The sequence below is a fragment of the Camelus bactrianus genome, chromosome 28 (genome assembly GCF_048773025.1).
Source record: "Camelus bactrianus isolate YW-2024 breed Bactrian camel chromosome 28, ASM4877302v1, whole genome shotgun sequence".
In the NCBI taxonomy this organism is placed as follows: Eukaryota; Metazoa; Chordata; class Mammalia; order Artiodactyla; family Camelidae; genus Camelus; species Camelus bactrianus.
Window position 1 is genome coordinate 11,039,800 of NC_133566.1, and position 16,505 is coordinate 11,056,304.

Consider the following 16,505-nt stretch of genomic DNA (forward strand, 5'->3'; position numbering starts at 1 on the left):
ATCCCAACCCCTGGAGGGAGGGACTTCTCTCCATAGGAATTAGGGTTCTCAGGTTGGGGGGAGAGATAATGGGGTCCAGCCACTCCCACTGTGGAAGGACCATCTCTGCCTTGGATATGGGTACCTTTCCTTCAAGTTGCCACCTGAGTTTTGTGCCTGAGTTTGAAATAGGAACTTTGAAGGAGTCAGTACAGATTCACAGTGCAGTGTTTTTGCAAGTGTGGAAGTGACATCTTTTGGTTTTTCCTTGAAAGTCTCCTGATCGGATATTGACTGAAAAAAATCATGGTGGGGCAGGGGGAGGGTATGGCTCAGTGGCAGAGTGTTTGGCATGCCGAGGTCCTGGGTTCCATCCGCGGCACCTCCATCAATCAATCAGTCAATCAATCAACGTAACTACTGCCTGTCCCCTGCAAAGTCATGGCAGCATGGTTCCTGATGAGTGTCATCTTCAGATGTTGGAATCATATCTTAAAACTCACCAAAAGGATGATGACCCAAATTTCCTTTCAAGAATTAACAAATCTCTCTCATTCTTTTCCCCCAGGAACTCTACTCATCTGTAGTTAATCTAAGAATTAACATTTAGCAAATTACTGCCTCAGTGCCTGAAATGAGGTATGTGTCTGGTGGCTCCGTTGATTAGAACCCTGTGCTAATGAGGTCACCAGGTAAGTCCCCAGGAGGGCTGGCTCACTTCTCTGTGGTCCCCCTCGGAACCCCAGCCAGGCCCCCAAATGAACACTGGTCACAAGTGGCCTTCTGGGGAAGAATCAACAAATTCTTCACTATTCGTGGGAAAAAAACAGCTCAAAGCAGATGCCTTGAGTTGACTTGGAGTATGGCAATGATCCCATGGGGTGACAAAATGGTACCCTAGAGGCTGCAAAGACTTCTTGCAGACGGCAAGTGCCACGCTTCCCGGGGTGGCTTCCATGCTGGGAAAGCTGGCTTTGGTGTGTGTGGGAGCTTCCATCCTGCAAGGAAAGGGGAGGGTCATCTGGGAACAGTGGGAGGCAGGATGCTTGTTCAAGAGGGAGACTCGGGGAGGGGGGGATGCTTTAGAGGGAATTTTGTTGAATTTTTCACTTACCACTTATTCAAAAGATGATCATTTTGGGCCTGCCAATTACTGTCTGTTGTCAGACACCCCCCGGGACCATTTCTCTGGCAGCCACGCCACTCCACCAACTTGCCTCAAGCTGGCAGGAGACCCACGCACTGAGAGCTTTCAGAGCACGGGGGGTTCTCACACTCAAGCATTCTCTCCATTTTTCACTCTCCGAAACCACTTTTTTCAGGTCCAGGTCCATTCTGAGGCTAAATCTCACCCAAGCAGGGCCAGATGCATCAACATCCTCTGAGGCTGTTTCTTGGGTTTAGGAAGGAATAATGCCTAATGGCCTCAGCTGTGCCTTTGGCATTCCCAGTCTAAACCAGCACCCTCACTGGCTTCCTCCTGCTTACCAAGAGTGCCTTCTCCTGGGCAGAGGCCACCTCTCTCTCTTTTTTTTTTTAGTTGAAAAATTAAAAAATCTCTGTACCCTTATCCCCTAGCAGAATGCTTTGTATACAGTAGGAGTCCAGTAAATGTTCACTGAATGAGTGAGTAGATGAAAGAATTCCGCCAGAATGGAATCTGGTTCCATTTAGACAAAGGCAACTTTTTAATGTTACCATTTTATTGCTTTTCTCTTTAGAAAATTATATGTGGTTATTAAAAATATTTTGGAAAATTGAGATGTGTGGAACAGAAGAAAATACCGCCCCCCCCAATAATGGCATTACTTGGAGATAGCCTTTCTTAACACTTTGGGGTACATGACATTTATATCCACATGCAGATCTATCATATATGTGGGACTCAGACAATACATATTCTTGTGTAACTTTTTAGAGTTATATCAGAAAGCTTTGTGCAATATTGTATCTTTTTACACGTGATTATTTTTATTTTTTCAGAGTATCTTATTGTATGACTTGATTTTGACTTAATCTGTCACATATTTAAACATCCTTGTAGCTTAAACTTTCCACATCATTTCATTTATTTCCTGGGGATAAGTTCCTACAAGAGGAATCGCATAATTCCATGTTTTTCTAATTCATTGTATGTTCTTGGCAAGTTATTGGTCAGAGAAGTGCCACCGATACATAGTCCTACCAGCAGCAGGTTAGTGTCTGTCCACTGTCCTCCCTTGGTAAACACTGAGAATTGGCATTCTTATAGATATTTGCTAATTCATAGGCAAAAAGTATGTCAGTGTCCTTATACTTTGCATTTCTTTTATTAATAGCAAGACTGAATATTTTTTCATGTGATCATTTTAATGTCTTCTTTGCAAATTGCTTGTTAATGTTTTTGAAGACCCATGTCTGTTTCATGGGCTATTGTAAGAATTAGTTGAAATAACCTATCTGAATACATTTGAAGCCTACACAGCAAGAAACAAATATGTTAACCAAATTTGTGACCTGACCAGACCTGTCCCAGGAGGGTCAGAAGGAATGGTTACCTGGAGTCAGTGGGTGCCCAGTGAAGACTTGCACAGCTCTGCCCATGGACGGATGGGGAGAGGTGCCTGCGAGAAAGGGAAAGAGACGTTGGTATAAAGGTTTGTTACTGAGAGAAGGCCACCAAAAGTAGACAAGGTTGGAGGCGATCCAGGGCCTGGCAGCTCGAAACGGGAGCAGAAGGGACCAGGGAGCAACAGGAAACTGAGACCCTGCTCTGGGCTGGTCTGAGTCCCCCCCAGGGCGGGGGGTGTTGGGGCAGGCATCTTCCCAAATGTCCTCAAACCAGCAACTGACAAAACACCAGCAGGGCCGCCCCTCTGGGGACTCCCCTGCGTTCCAGTGCGACCAAGGCAGGTGTGTTTGAGAACAAAAATGAGATGGAATCCGCCGCACACAGGTGTGGTCCTCTGGCCAGAACACACCTGTGCTTTCCGGGAAGTACTTGGAGTTGCCATGCTTAAGACAGGCAAACCATATACGTAGATAAGAAGTAATCCAGTGAAGACAGGATTCTGCACTAAAATTCCACCAGTGTTTAGACCCCACTTCTGTAAAATTATATATAATATAGCTATGTATTAATATAACTATATTATACACATTGTACAGGTACACATACAACACATGAATGTAGGCATAAGCCTGCCCGTGGTCGTCTCCGGAGAGTGGTACTGAGTTGGGATGAGGAGAAATAAGTATCTTTGCTTTTATTCACATTTCTAAGCGTTGTTTCACTTGTTACCCTGTATATTCACTTGTTACAACTATATACTTTCTGTACTTTGAAAATGATCTAATAAGGAAACAAAATTGCAACACTCCACCCTGCAGCAGGAGTCCACAACTCACCAGGTGACCGGAGCTGAGTTCTGCGCTGTCACTGGCCCCAGTGCTGACTCGGACAGAGGAGCCCCAGGGAGCCCCTGAGAGTCACACCTGGGCCCCGCAGGACACTGAGCTCATCGCCACCTCACACTTAGATGACGGGGAAGCCTTGCCTTCTTGGCGGACAGGACCCTGAGAATAGGTAAGACGTTCCCAGGCTGGGAGTAAACACTGGCCTTCCTTCCAGATCAGATGGACGCTGCCACCTGGCAGGGAGGAGGCAGGGATTAATTGCAGGGGAAAGAACTTGAGTGTGTGCAGGAGGAAACATGAGATCCTCCCTCCTTCAGTTCAAGGGCAGCCCCTGCAGCTGATGACACAAGGTAGAGACCTCTTTTTTTTTTTAATTGAAGCCTAGTTAGTTTACAATGTTGTGTCAATTTCTAGTGTACAGCATAGTGATTCAGTCATACATATGTTCCTTTTCATATTCTTTTTCATTATAAGTTACTACAAGGTATTGAATACAGTTCCCTGCGCTAGACAGAAGAAACTCGTTGTTCATCTATTTGATATACAGTTAGTTTCTGCAAATCTCGAACTTCCAATTTATCCCTTCCTACCTCTTTTCCCCTGGTAACCATAAGTTTGTTTACTATGTCTGTGAGTCTGTTTCTGTTTTGTAGATGAGTTCTTTAGTGTCATCTTTTTTCTTTTTTTTTTTAGATTCCACATATAAGTGATATCATATGGTATATTTCTTTTTCTTTCTGGCTTATTTTACTTAGAATAACGATCTCCAGGTCCATCCATGTGGCTGCAAATGTCTGCCTGGGGTGTTACGTTGTTTCGCACCAGGTAGACCTGCTTTAAGGCAACACCATTTCCTGTGTCCCTGGTGTGCCAGGCACTGTGCTGGGGCCTGGGGACAAAGCGGGGGGTAGACTGAGATGATCTCTGACTCTCTAGAGGCTCAGCTGAGTTCAGGAGATGGACGGCACACAAGGGACCAAGCAAACAGAGTGCATCACACATGGAAACGATGCTCTGAGGGAAGTCGAAACAGGGGTGCCGATCAAGGCTGGGGATTTTGGATCCCAAGGCAACACAAGGTCTTTCTGAGGAGAGCACATTTAAAAATGAGGAGACAGGCCAGCAGAGGAGGGACAGCAGACCCCAGAGGTGGTGGGACTCAGCTCAGCCTCTCCCCAGAGTGGCGGGAGAGCCGTGAGCTGGTTGAGCTGAGGTCTGGGAGGCCGGCAGGTCATGCCTGGGCTCAAACATGGTTCATGTTTTGAAGTTTGATTTTTATCCTAAATGCAAAGGCAAGGTAAAGTGTTCTTAGAAATCCAAAATCACAACGCCTGACTGAAACCTCAGCTTGGCGTGTGTAAAGATTTCTTGAGTGAATGCAAATAAACAAATTGATGTTTCGTGCTTGGAAAACATCCTGTTTCATTTCATTCTATTTTTTTTTTTTTATTGAAGCATAGTTGCTTTACAATGTTGTGTTAGTTTCTGGTGTACAGCATAGTGATTCAGTTATGCACATACATGTATATTCCTTTTCATATTCTTTTTCATCATAGGTTATTACAAGATATTGAATATAGATAGTTCCCTGTGCTGTGCACCAGGACCTTGCTGTTTATCTGTTTTATATGCAGTAGTTTCTATTACATGAACAATCACTCCCATTTAGATTTCTTTTCACAAGAAGACCAACCTACAGTGATGAGAATAAAAAGTCTGAGGTTAAGAAACATGCCTGAAATTAAAGAAAAGGTTAACGAGACTCTGTCTCCACAGCAGGGACTGTATGAAGAACTTTCAGAAGTGGGGTCCCAGTCTTCACCATCGCCCATCGCCCAGATGAGGAGACAGCCTCGGAGAAGTGGAAGAGGCTTGGCAAAGCCACCTCCCTGTGCGCAGTTCCTGGAACCTTTGTCTCTGTTCTGGTGACCTTTCCGTGAGCCCAGGGACAGTGATGGATACAGTGACCTCAGGGAGTTGCTTGGGCTCTTTTCCATGGCTCCTGGGGACTCCTGCTGCAGGGAACAGGAAGGAGCCTGTGGGTGGTCAGGGGGTTCCTATTACTCTGTGGGGCAGCCAGGCCCCTGTTCCATGTCTGCCCACAGGTAGACAGGCTCAGCCCCCGATCTCACTCTCTGACCACCTAGTGTCCACATCTCGGACCTCACCGGGGCTCCCACATCTTGAGATTGGGGAGCATCCAGGGAGATCAGTGGAAGGTCCAGCTTCCTCCTCCCGTCCCAACACTTAACAATGTGGGCTGTGATGACTGTGGACATGCTGCCTCTACAGATTAGCATCTGGGTCCTCTGTCCTCCTGGAGTTCTTGCCTGTTCCCGTCCTTCTTCTCAAACTTGTCTCCCAGGGAGTTGGCAATGATGGCTAGGACCACCCGTTGTCTGAGGTCCATCTGGGTGCACCCGCTTTTGGGGGGACACACACATGGCACTCAAACAGGCTCGTGTAGCTCTCTGGCCACCTTGGGTTCCACACTTCCTGGCAGGATCCCACTGGGAACTCTTTGGGGCCAAACTTTTCTTTTGCAACTTAATCATCGGCACGTGGGCTACTGTGCTCCCTGCCTGAGACTGACTGGATGGAACTCATCAGCTCTGAGTTCCAGCTCTGGAGAATGGCAGCTGCTGGAAGAGGTGAGCATGACATTTGAAACTGGCTGACACCTGGGAGTTGGTGTCAGGTGGAGAAACAGACAAGGGCTGTGGGGTTGGGAAGATCTGGGTTCCAGACCAGCTCTGCACTGACCATTGTGAGACTCTGGAGTGGACGACTTGTAGGATATCCGTGAGGCCCAGTTTTTCCATCTTTAGAAGGGGGGTCATGCAATCTAACACAAGCATAATATTTTGGTGAGGATGCAAAGAGGAGAATTAAAATATGTGGCACACGGGACACGCAAAATATTAGTTTTTATGTTTCTTTATCCTCAATAATGTAATGAACCCTTCCCAAAATAGAATCCTTCATAGTAGACCCCTACCCATTTTATGTTGATGGGACACCCAAAAAGGTGCAGGAGTCCTTTGGTTTGTGGTAAATGGATTTTGCACTTTAAATGGGGAAAAAAAAAAAACAACCCTGCGGTCCCTCAAACAATGACCCCTTTTAAACCTACCTTGGACTCCAATTTCAAAGAATATTCTTATTAACATTCTGTCATAAATAGTGCACTGCTCATCAAATATTTATAAGGAGTAGCCTGAGAAGCCAGCACAGCGCTTGGCAAGCCTGGGGACAGTCCCCCATGCACTGTGGGGTGGTGTAGGCAGGGGACACCCTCTAATTTTGTGGCATGGTTCGGGGGCTCGAGTGCAAGCTAGTCTTGGCATGGTTTCTCCCTGCTCTGGGCCTGCTCTGGAGATGCTCAGGACTCCCACGTAGCCTGTGCTTGCAGTCAACCCTCTTTGAAGTCCCCGGGAGCTCTTTGAATGGAAAACACACACAACGGGGGGTGTGATGGAAGTAGGAATCAGGCCTGACGGTACGCGGGAGAGTAAGGGTGCTTCCCACCCCAAGTATTAGCTCTTTAGCTCAGCAACTACGGTTTGATCATTAAATAAAAGAGCCCCTCCTCACCTCAAAACCCCTACAGCCTACCACCAAAGCCCACTGTCCATTTGCCCAGAAAATGATAAACCTGCTAATTACCTGAGAGTTTTAATTAAGCAACAGATATAGACAGTGCAGGGCTCTTTTGACTTTAACCATATTAATCAAAAAAAAAAAAAAAAAAAAAAAGAGAGATCTCTATTCCAGGGCAACTTGTAAATGATAAAAAATGAAACCCTACCATCTTTTGAAATATCACTCATTGAGTGTGATAATTTGGAAAAATATCTCTATTAGAGACAGTTAGAGATGTTTTTGGGTTGAAAAATGCAATCACCGCTGAAGTGCAAAGCGGCAATTTGTAGACAGGTTGAGTAAATTAAATCACTCACTGCCTTTTTTTTTTTTTTTCCAATGGCTTTAAAAGTTAAAGGTAATTTGCAAAGAAAATGCTCAGTTTGAATTGGTTTGTAATATCTGTTAATGATCTTTAAAAAAAAAATTCACTTATTCACAATCCTGTCCCTGAGGGAATTCCAGCGTGCTATCAGAAAAATTTCTAAAGTCTGAAATGTCATTAGCTAGTGATTTCTTTGAAGTAAAAAGCCCTGAAAAAAATAAATTATAGAAGGTATACAAGTGTGCAGGACAATCACTTTGATGAATAATATCTATGTGTTTTGTGCCGAAAACTACAACAATTGAAAACCCAAGCTGCTAAATTACTGAGCTGTCTTTTGAATTACCTCCGTAGAGGCATCCCTGCCTTGTTTATTTCACACATATATTGAGTTCTTCCATATATTTATAGACTGTTGATATAAAAACAGTAGTGTTAGGAACAATTTGATTATATTCCTTGTGTTTACCTTTTGGAAACACAAGGTGTTTTCTAAATACGGGCTACAGGTGTTGTCATCCAGGAGGGAGACAATAGCCGGTTTGTGTGCAGCCGCCGGGATCCCAGAGCCAGGTGCCGGGAACCGGGGTGCACATGCCAGGCACCGCCTGGATGGTTCACTCGGAGATGACAGAGCGGTGAGGTACTACACCAAAGGGGGAACTTCCTTCCTGACCCCAGCTGGCTGTCTGTTATTGCTTGGAAGCAGGGGCGACTTTGTAACACAATATTAGTCAGTGTAACTGCGGATGCTGGTTCGGCTGCTATAAATAGCTAATCTTTTTTTTTTTTTCTTCGAGGGAGGAGTGGGATTTGACTAAACCATTGGGTAGAGGTTAATTATACATTTCGCAAAAGTATTCATTTCCTTGTAGATGGCCGAAATTTGTTACCTTTTAATTCTGCTTTATATGATAAGGCTAGAAATATATGAGACTCCCCGGGGGTCCTTCATTAATGCCATTAGTTTATACATTGAGCCTTTAATTTCTTTCTTTTTTCACTCATGCATTCCTCACCTCTCAGCTAAACTGCAGAGGGTCCCGGTTTTATTCATTTCTCTGGCAGTCTCTTCTTCCCAGCCCCACTGACCTGTGATCGTACCCCCGGTTTCTTTCCATTTTCTGCTCTGACCTCAGGACAGCAAACTGAACCCAGGTAAAGCAAGTCACTGATTGATTTTAATAAAGAGATTCTGTACTATTTTCTGTTAGTCCCTCCATTGACTTCCCCTCAGAAATGGAAATCAAACTATGAAACTTTTTTTTGAAGCTTTGTTGCAGTTCCACGAAGAAGCATGCAGTTCGGTGTGTTATCCTGGGGTGAACACTTCCCTGTAACCATCCCTGGGTGGAGAAAGAGAACGTAGCCCATGTCCCCTCCTGTCCCTGTGATGGGTCCCCTCCTTCCTCTGCAAAGATAACACCATGCTGATTTCTGACACCATAGATTCTTTCTTTCTCTCTCTCTCCCTTTCTCTCTCTCTCCCTTTCTCTCTCTCTCTTTCTTTCTTTCTTCCTTTCTTTCTTTTGATGGGGGGGCATCATATAAATGGAATCACATGGCAGCTGTTCTTTTGTGCCTGGTTTTATTCTCTCAATGTTATTTTTGTGAGCTGTACCTACGTTGCTGGGTGGAAATACAGTATTTCTCCCTCCTTGTATTTCCTTCCATTGTATCAGTTCCATAACACAGTTCACCCATTCTATTCTTGATGAACGTTCGGGTTGTGCCAGTTTCAGGCTATTGCAGAGAGGGCTGCTGTCAGCTTTCTTGTGGAAATCTTTGGTGGGCGTGTGCATGCACTTCTGCTGGGTGTGTAGACCAGAGGGGAACTTAACTACTTTCTAGGGCATGGCTGTCATTGGCTTTCATAAGGGCGAATGGTTTCCCAAAGAGGTTGTGTCTGTTTCCATTCCCACCAGCAGTGGGTGAGAGTTCTGTTTCTCTGCGTCCTTGTTGAAGTTGGCTGCTCTTAGTCTTTTTGATTTTAGACATTCCACGGTGTGCAGTTGAATCTCATTGTGGCTTTCATTTGATTTCCTGGATTATTAATAAGTTGAGCATCTTTTCATGTACATTTGGGTATTTTGTGAATGGGCTCAAGGGTCCTACTAATTTTCCTCTTGTAATGTTCATCTTTTCTTACTGACTTGTAGAAGACACTGATATATTCCAAATATGATTCTTTCTTGGTTATATATATTGGAAACATCATATACCACTCTGAGCTTGACTTTTCACTCTCTTAATGCTGTCTTTGGCTGAACAGAAGATTTTAATTTTAGTGTAGTCTAATCTACCAATATTTTCCGTTATAAGTCATGCTTTCTATGTCCTATTTAAGAGAGCTCTGCTTGTCCTGAGGCCACGAAATAGTCTTTGATGTTGCCTTCTGGAGGCTTTACCGACTCACCTTTTACATTTAGATCTGCAACCCACATGATATTGACTTTTGTATATGGTGTGAGGTTGGGATCAGGTTTGTTTTTTTTCTCCATCATAACCATAGACTCTACACCATTAATAGAAGAGATTTCTTTTCCCCAGTGCTCTGGAGTCACACTTTTGTCATAAATCAAGCACTCACTTATTTATAGAAGAATCACATGACTGTTTCTCTTTGTTCTGTTAATGTGGGGAATTATTCACTAGGTTTTTGAATGTCAAACCAATCTTACGTTTCTGGACTAGACTGAACTCTGTTATGCTGTGTTGTCTATTTTATGTGTTACTGCATGTTGTGATAACTTTTACAACAATACACGTGAATAAAATTTACCTGTAATCTCCCTTCAGTGCAGTGTCCTTGCCAGGTGTGTTACTGAGGTTTACTTGGCTTATAAAATGAGGTGAGAATTGTCCTCTTTATAGTCTTCAAGAAATTAAAACACAAATGAATCTAATCTCATATAGTGGTTAAACATATATGTCATTTGTCCTGCGTATATTAGGGTTCTATATATTAGAGAAATGGAACCAATAGAATACACATAGATGTACAAGAGGAAGCCTATCACCTAGCACAGTTAGAGGCCAAGGAGTCCCACCATCTTCAAACTAGGAACCAAGAGAGTTGGTGGTGTGACTCAATCCAAGTGTGAAGGCCTGAGAGTTGCGGGGTTGGGGGTAGAGGGTGGGGGCAGTGGTGTAAGTCCTGGTTGTATTCTTTTTTTTAAATAAAAATAGAGTTGATTTACAATATTATATTAATTTCAGGTGTATAGCATAGTGATTCAGTGTTCTTACAGATTATACTCCTTTAAAAGTTATCGCAAGAGAATATAATACACCTGGTTGCATTCTGAAGGCCCGAGAATCGGGAGCTCCAAAGTCCAAGGGCAGGAGAAGATGGACATCCAGCTCAAGGAAGGAGAACATTCACCCTTCCTCTGCCTTTCTGTTCTATTCAGGCCTTGAGTGGATTGGGTGGTGCCCACCGCAGTGGTGAGTGTGATCTCTTCTCACCCCAGTGGTCCAAATTCTCACCTCTTCCAGAAACATCCTCACAGACACACCCAGAACTCCCTTAGCCCAGTCAAGCTGACACATAGATTCAACCATCACAGTAAGAATTCACCACAACCGTCTTTCATTCTAGGCTTCTGTAGATTTTACGTCAAACTTAGGGCAGGAAGCTGGTTTTGTGTGAGTTTTGCATGGGAAGGTAGATGGAAGTGAGACCCTCTTCTAGGACTTCTGTGCGACGCTTAGCAGTCATATGCTCATGTGCCTAAGGCTGAGATCTGCCGCTGCGTCTCAATCCTGGGACTCATGGTCAAGGCCAGTCCAGGGTTTAAAGGAGAACCTGTAAGATGCGAACTTTCTGGACAAATGGCAAGCATTCGGGTAAAACACCTGACCCCAGTGAGACTCTTTGAAGCCAGTTCATCTCCTCCTTTTGACCTCTCAGTCACTCACTGTTCCACAGGGTTGCTTTTTAGAGTCTCCTTCAATGGTACACATCTCATGACTCGCCCGTCTCTGCACTCCCACTTGTCCTCTGGGCTGTTGCATTTGTGGGACATGCCTTCATTTCATCCTCTTCTCAGCTGTCCACATGCTCACTCTACAGTGGAAAGCTGGCCTCCTTAGCCCCTGCTGAAACCTCCTTGGTGGCTCTCCGTCGCTGTGCAAGGTGAAGTTCAGGCTCATGACCACGCTACGGAGTCCCCGTGACTGGGCTCTTCCTCCCCAGTCTGGTCTTTGGCATCAAACTCCATCACGTTCAGCTGTTGATGGCTCCCCCTGGGCACCACGGGGCTCTCTGCTCCAGTGTGAGTGTGTGCTGCTCTCTCCCCCAGGAATAGACTGTCCTGGTCCTTCTCCTGGAGAATCCATCCTTTAACAGTCAGCTCAGCCCAGACAGCCTTGACCCCTCCCAGCTGGGGCTGCGTGGTCTCCTTCCTGCCCGTGCATCTCTCTGTGATGAGACTTGCAGGCAGGGTCCAGGTCTCAGCCATCTGCATATATCCATGGCTTGCTGTGTTCCCTGCATTACAGGTGCTCAGAAAACACCTATGGACTTGAACAGACAGGACAACACTGACCGGCTGGCTGGCTTGAGTTTCATTTCTTTTTGGAAGCCTGGGATGGAATAAAATTGCCAAAATGCCGTGACCAGAAGGAAGGCCAAGGTTTTGGCAAATCCACAGATACAATCTCCTCCTCTGTGACTGAATTCCGTTCCAGTGGTTAGAACTCTCTAACGAGGGCCTCGGCTTTGTGTAGACGGATTAGCAACAAGGGTTTTCTATAGAGATAGATTTTTCCAGAGTAGCAAATTTGAACAATTTACTCTCAGAATTTCAATGGAAAAAGAATAATCCTACACAAAAAGCAAATGGACCAAGATCCTTCCCCCTCTTCTCTGGTTAATCAAAGCATTTACACAGAAATGCTGTAAGGATTTGTGTAGGAGATGCACTGGGATCTTCAAGTCTCTCCTCGACGCTCACTTCACTTTGTCAGAGTGGCTCTGCCCTCCGAACGGTATCACATAAAAATGGATTTTCTGGGGCTCCTGGCTATGAATGGGTTTTAGTTGCACAGTGGTGCCATTCATTTTATTTGGCCCATTATCACAAGTACGGTCTAAATTTGGCCTTAATTATTTTTCCTTTCACAAAAATATTTTGTGGGATCTTTTTGAACCCCGACTACTTCCTTCTTGTCCCTTAAAACAGAATCCAGGAGTGTTATTTTTTTGTTCTCTTCTAATTAAAATAATTGCTTGGTTCCTTTTAACTAGATTCATGCCATTAGGGGCCTAATACATGGATGGGTGCCCTGGGGTGCTTGGGAAACAGAATGAAAAGTGATCATGTAGCTTCACATGAAAAAGGTTCTGCGGTGCCAAGAAGCATTTTTTTCCCTTTCAGCTGGCGTTTTATAAGGGCCTTTAGTAAACCTGGCCCCCCATACCCTTACTAAAAGACGATTAAGCCACAGAATAGTTCTATTTTCTTTATTAGGTGTGCAGCGACCTCGGTCCCGTTTGAAGAGGGGCCCTTGATGTGCTGGGACTGGCACGAGGACTGGGGTCTGGGTTTAATTTCTGCCCCTGCTTTGTCTTTCAGAACAACTGCATGTGAAGGGTGAGTGCTCCAGGTCCCTGCTGCCAGGGGGTGTTTCTCAGGGGACAGTGGAAGACGAGGGACATGAGGGCCTGGATAGAGCTGGAATCCAGAGTTGTCAGGACCCGGCCTCTAAGAGGAAGGGCTGAAATCATGTTGACATCAAGGCTTTTCTCCAGTCCTAGGGTTTGGCAAACAAAGGCCCACAGGGGGCATCTGACCTGTTGCCTCTTTTTGTAAGTTAAGATTTATGGGACCACAGCCACACCCACCTGTGCACGTGTGGTCTGCTGCTGCCTTTGCGCTGCAGCGTGGAGCAGCGTGACAGAATGTGCCGTCCAAGAGGCCGAAGAGGTTGACTCTCGGGTTCTTTACAGAACAAGTTTGCTGACTCTTGATATAACCCATCCAGTGAATGCGCTGAGTATCTGCTAAATATCTACTCCATGCTGAGACACGTGTGTGCAGGGATGCTCAGAGTGGTCCTCACTGGATGGGAGGCTGATGGCCTTTGGTAACGTGCTTGTGTCACGGGTGTCCAGGACAGGTGTGTAGGTATCAGGGAGTAAGAAGGATCTGGTGGAAGAAGTCATGGTTTGAGAAAATGTTCTGCCATGATTGTCTTGGTGGCAAGTCGCGGATCACGGCTGGGCTCTTCCTTTGTCCGCTACCAGGAGGAGATGCTGACGCGGCTGGAACTTCAGGCTTGGGGCGCACCTTTATGAACTACTTCAAGACCTACAGCCAATATGTGGACTTCTGGTTCCAGGCCAAAAGATGGGTACCTTCTGCCACCAGTTGGTGGTAGGGTGGGTCAAGCAAGAGGATGTGAATCCAAGTGTTTTCTGGGCCACAAGGTGCTGTGTTTGTGGCCTAGACATTATCTATAAAAACGTTAGGATGAGTGTTGTCTCTGTTGGCACACGAGGACATGCAGCCCATCCAATATCAAAGAGCAAAGCCAGTGGCAGAACAGGAAGCTGAGTCTCTTGGTTTCAGTCGCTGCTCTTTCCAGGGCACCGCGTGATTCTGTAAGTCATGCTTCTTTCCATGGCGTCAGGAATGCTCAGTTCTTTAGTCCACGTGTTCCTTCCTTCCTTCCTTCACTCACTAGTCAACACTATCTAAGAGCCTGCTGTGAACTGGAAAAAGGACTGAATTTTTCAGGGAGAGCGATGACTGTATAAAGAGTTGGAAGACTCAGAATTATTTTGTTCTTGGATCCCTAAGGCTGCCGTCCTCCAGAAATACGTAGATTTCTCCCATGCTGCCCAAGTGGTTGGCCCTTATCTGTGACACGAAGAAAGAGAGTTGGTGGTGTGTTGGGGGGGGGAGTAATCCTATCACTCAACAAACTGTTGCCTGAGATGTTGTTCTGGGTAGCGTGTGTGTGCGTGTGTGTGTGCATGTGTGTGCATGCATGTACGTACCAAGAAAGAGGATGAGAGATACTGAAATGTCACTAGCAGATTGTACCAGCAGCTAAAGGATGGAGACAATCTAGGTTTGGAAGATTTGAAAGTTAGGCTTTCGTACAGAAAGTCCAAGGGAATCCACATCAGAGACATTTTCAAGTATCAACTGTCAAATTAATCGAGTCTATTAAACCTGCCAGCTGTGGATTTCCTTTACTATACTGTTCCAGACGGTCTTCGTTCAGATTGTATTCTTTCAATGATGTCTCTTGTAACTTTGGAAGTGATGATTATCAAATGTGCCCAGAGGAAGCAGCTTCCACCAGAATATTGAACCTGCCGTGTCGTGATAGGGGAAGGGGAAGTTCTTGAAAGTTTCCGTGTTTGACACTTGCCCATTTCATGGGGAAGTTTGCCAATATTTCCCTCTCACTCAAAGTCAGTGTCATTGGCTACTTAAGCTCTTCAAATTCTGTGAACCTGAAAGTCATATGATTCTCTGAAACAAGGTACCAGTGAAGTGGCCTCCTAAAGACAAAACAAAACAAAACCTTCCAGAACCTTCCATCATGCAGCTGTCACCAGCAAAGCCCTCTGGGAGGTACATTAGAAAATTCTGCCTCGTTCTCTTCCTTCTCCTGCGTCAGTCAGTCACGACCCTGTGGACTGAATCTGGAGGTGGTGGCATCTGATTCTGCGAGTCAGCTTTGGGTCCGTGCTACCTCTCCGATAGGTCCAGGACCCAGGACGCTGCTGTTGTAACAAACGTAACTTGTTTCAGCACAAAACGTGGTGTGTTCATTGCAGGGCTTAACACCGATACAGACAACGCTTCTCATCTCGAAGAAATTTGTAAGCATTAACTAATTCATTTAACTTTCTTGTGGTGAAGCGAGTTTTCTTCCGTTTGCTGTGGGAAAACCCTTCTTTTTCTGATTCTAATCCTTGAGCAGGTATTCTACTGAGAAGTAGTCACCACGCTGGAAATGTTTTGTAGAGGGGAAATAAATCTTTCAACACAGCGTAAAATTCCACTGAAACAGACTACCTCCAATTCCTCAGCGTATAAGCCTGTTTTTAAGTGATTAAGCAATGCTCTGGGGAAAAAAGTTAAATCTCGCCGAAAACTTCAGGAACCCTTACTGCGTTGTTACCACCGCTGCCACCACCGCGCCTGTGTGCAGAGTTCTTAATGGGTCACATCTACGAGTTTGTGGGAGAACAGAGAGCTGGAGGAAGGGCTCCCGTGCTGTCTCCTCAGTGGAGAGTTCAATCCAAGTGTAGGATGTGACTAAGGATCTAGAGATGGCGAGATTACGTTGGATTATCTGGGTAGGTCCTAAATCCAACTGTAACTATTCCTTTTTTCTTAGATTTAATTTTTATTGAAGTGTGCTTGATGTACAATGTTAGTTTCAGGTGTACAGCAAAGCTATTCAGTTATACATAAATGAATATATATATATTCAGATATATATATATATATATATATATATATATATATATATATATATATATATTTCAGATTCTTTCCCATTATGTAACTGTCTTTATAATAAGAAGGAGGCAGGGGGAGATTTGACGCACAGAAGAGGAGAAGGCAGTTTGACTGTGGAGGCAGAGGTGATGGGGTCCCAAGCCGAGGAATGGGGGCAGTCCCCGGGAGCTGACAGTGGCCAGGAAGAGACCCGCCCCTAGAGCCCCGGGGGGGAGCTCAGCCCGCTCTGACAGCTCCACGTGGGCCAGCGATACTGAGTGAGCACTGCTGGCCTCCAGAACATAAGCCAATGCACGGCTGCTGTTTCAAGCCCCCATGTTTGCAGTAATTTGTTATAGCAGTCACAGGGCAATAATGCAGGGACCATCCTCTCAAAGCGCCAAGTATGAGGTCTCGGGAGAGACTGACTGGGTGGAGGGAGGGAGAGGAAGAAAGAGAAAACAGTTATTTGCAGGCACCAAGCTCCAACTGGTCAACGGTTTTCCTCCCAGGACATTAATACCCCTTCCCTTCCCCCTCTTATTTCCGGGCTGAGCATGGTTGCTCAGTTTTGTTGGAGTGTCCCATGCTCCAGGGGTCCCAGGGGAGCCCCAGGGTGGGAGGGAAGAGCCTAGTCATGAGCTACACAGAGGGGCTCCGTTGGTTGCTCCCTCGGGAGTCTGTTGCTGGGAAGT

General features: G+C 45.4%; 1 protein-coding gene across 27 annotated transcripts in view; it reads left to right on the forward strand.

Moving 5' to 3' along the window:
* The window catches only part of LOC105072226 (uncharacterized), a 78,000-nt gene that overhangs the window by 55,570 nt on the left and 5,925 nt on the right, over nucleotides 1-16,505 (forward strand). For 10 of the 27 annotated variants that reach the window (XR_012503106.1, XR_012503109.1, XR_012503097.1 and 7 more), the window contains 2 exons: nucleotides 548-3,544; nucleotides 5,152-15,665. The gene's annotated coding sequence lies outside the window, so the exon portion shown is untranslated. The remainder of the gene's footprint in view (nucleotides 1-547; nucleotides 3,545-5,151; nucleotides 15,666-16,505) is intronic. The other 17 variants (XR_012503108.1, XR_012503113.1, XR_012503118.1 and 14 more) reach the window with 16 other exon arrangements.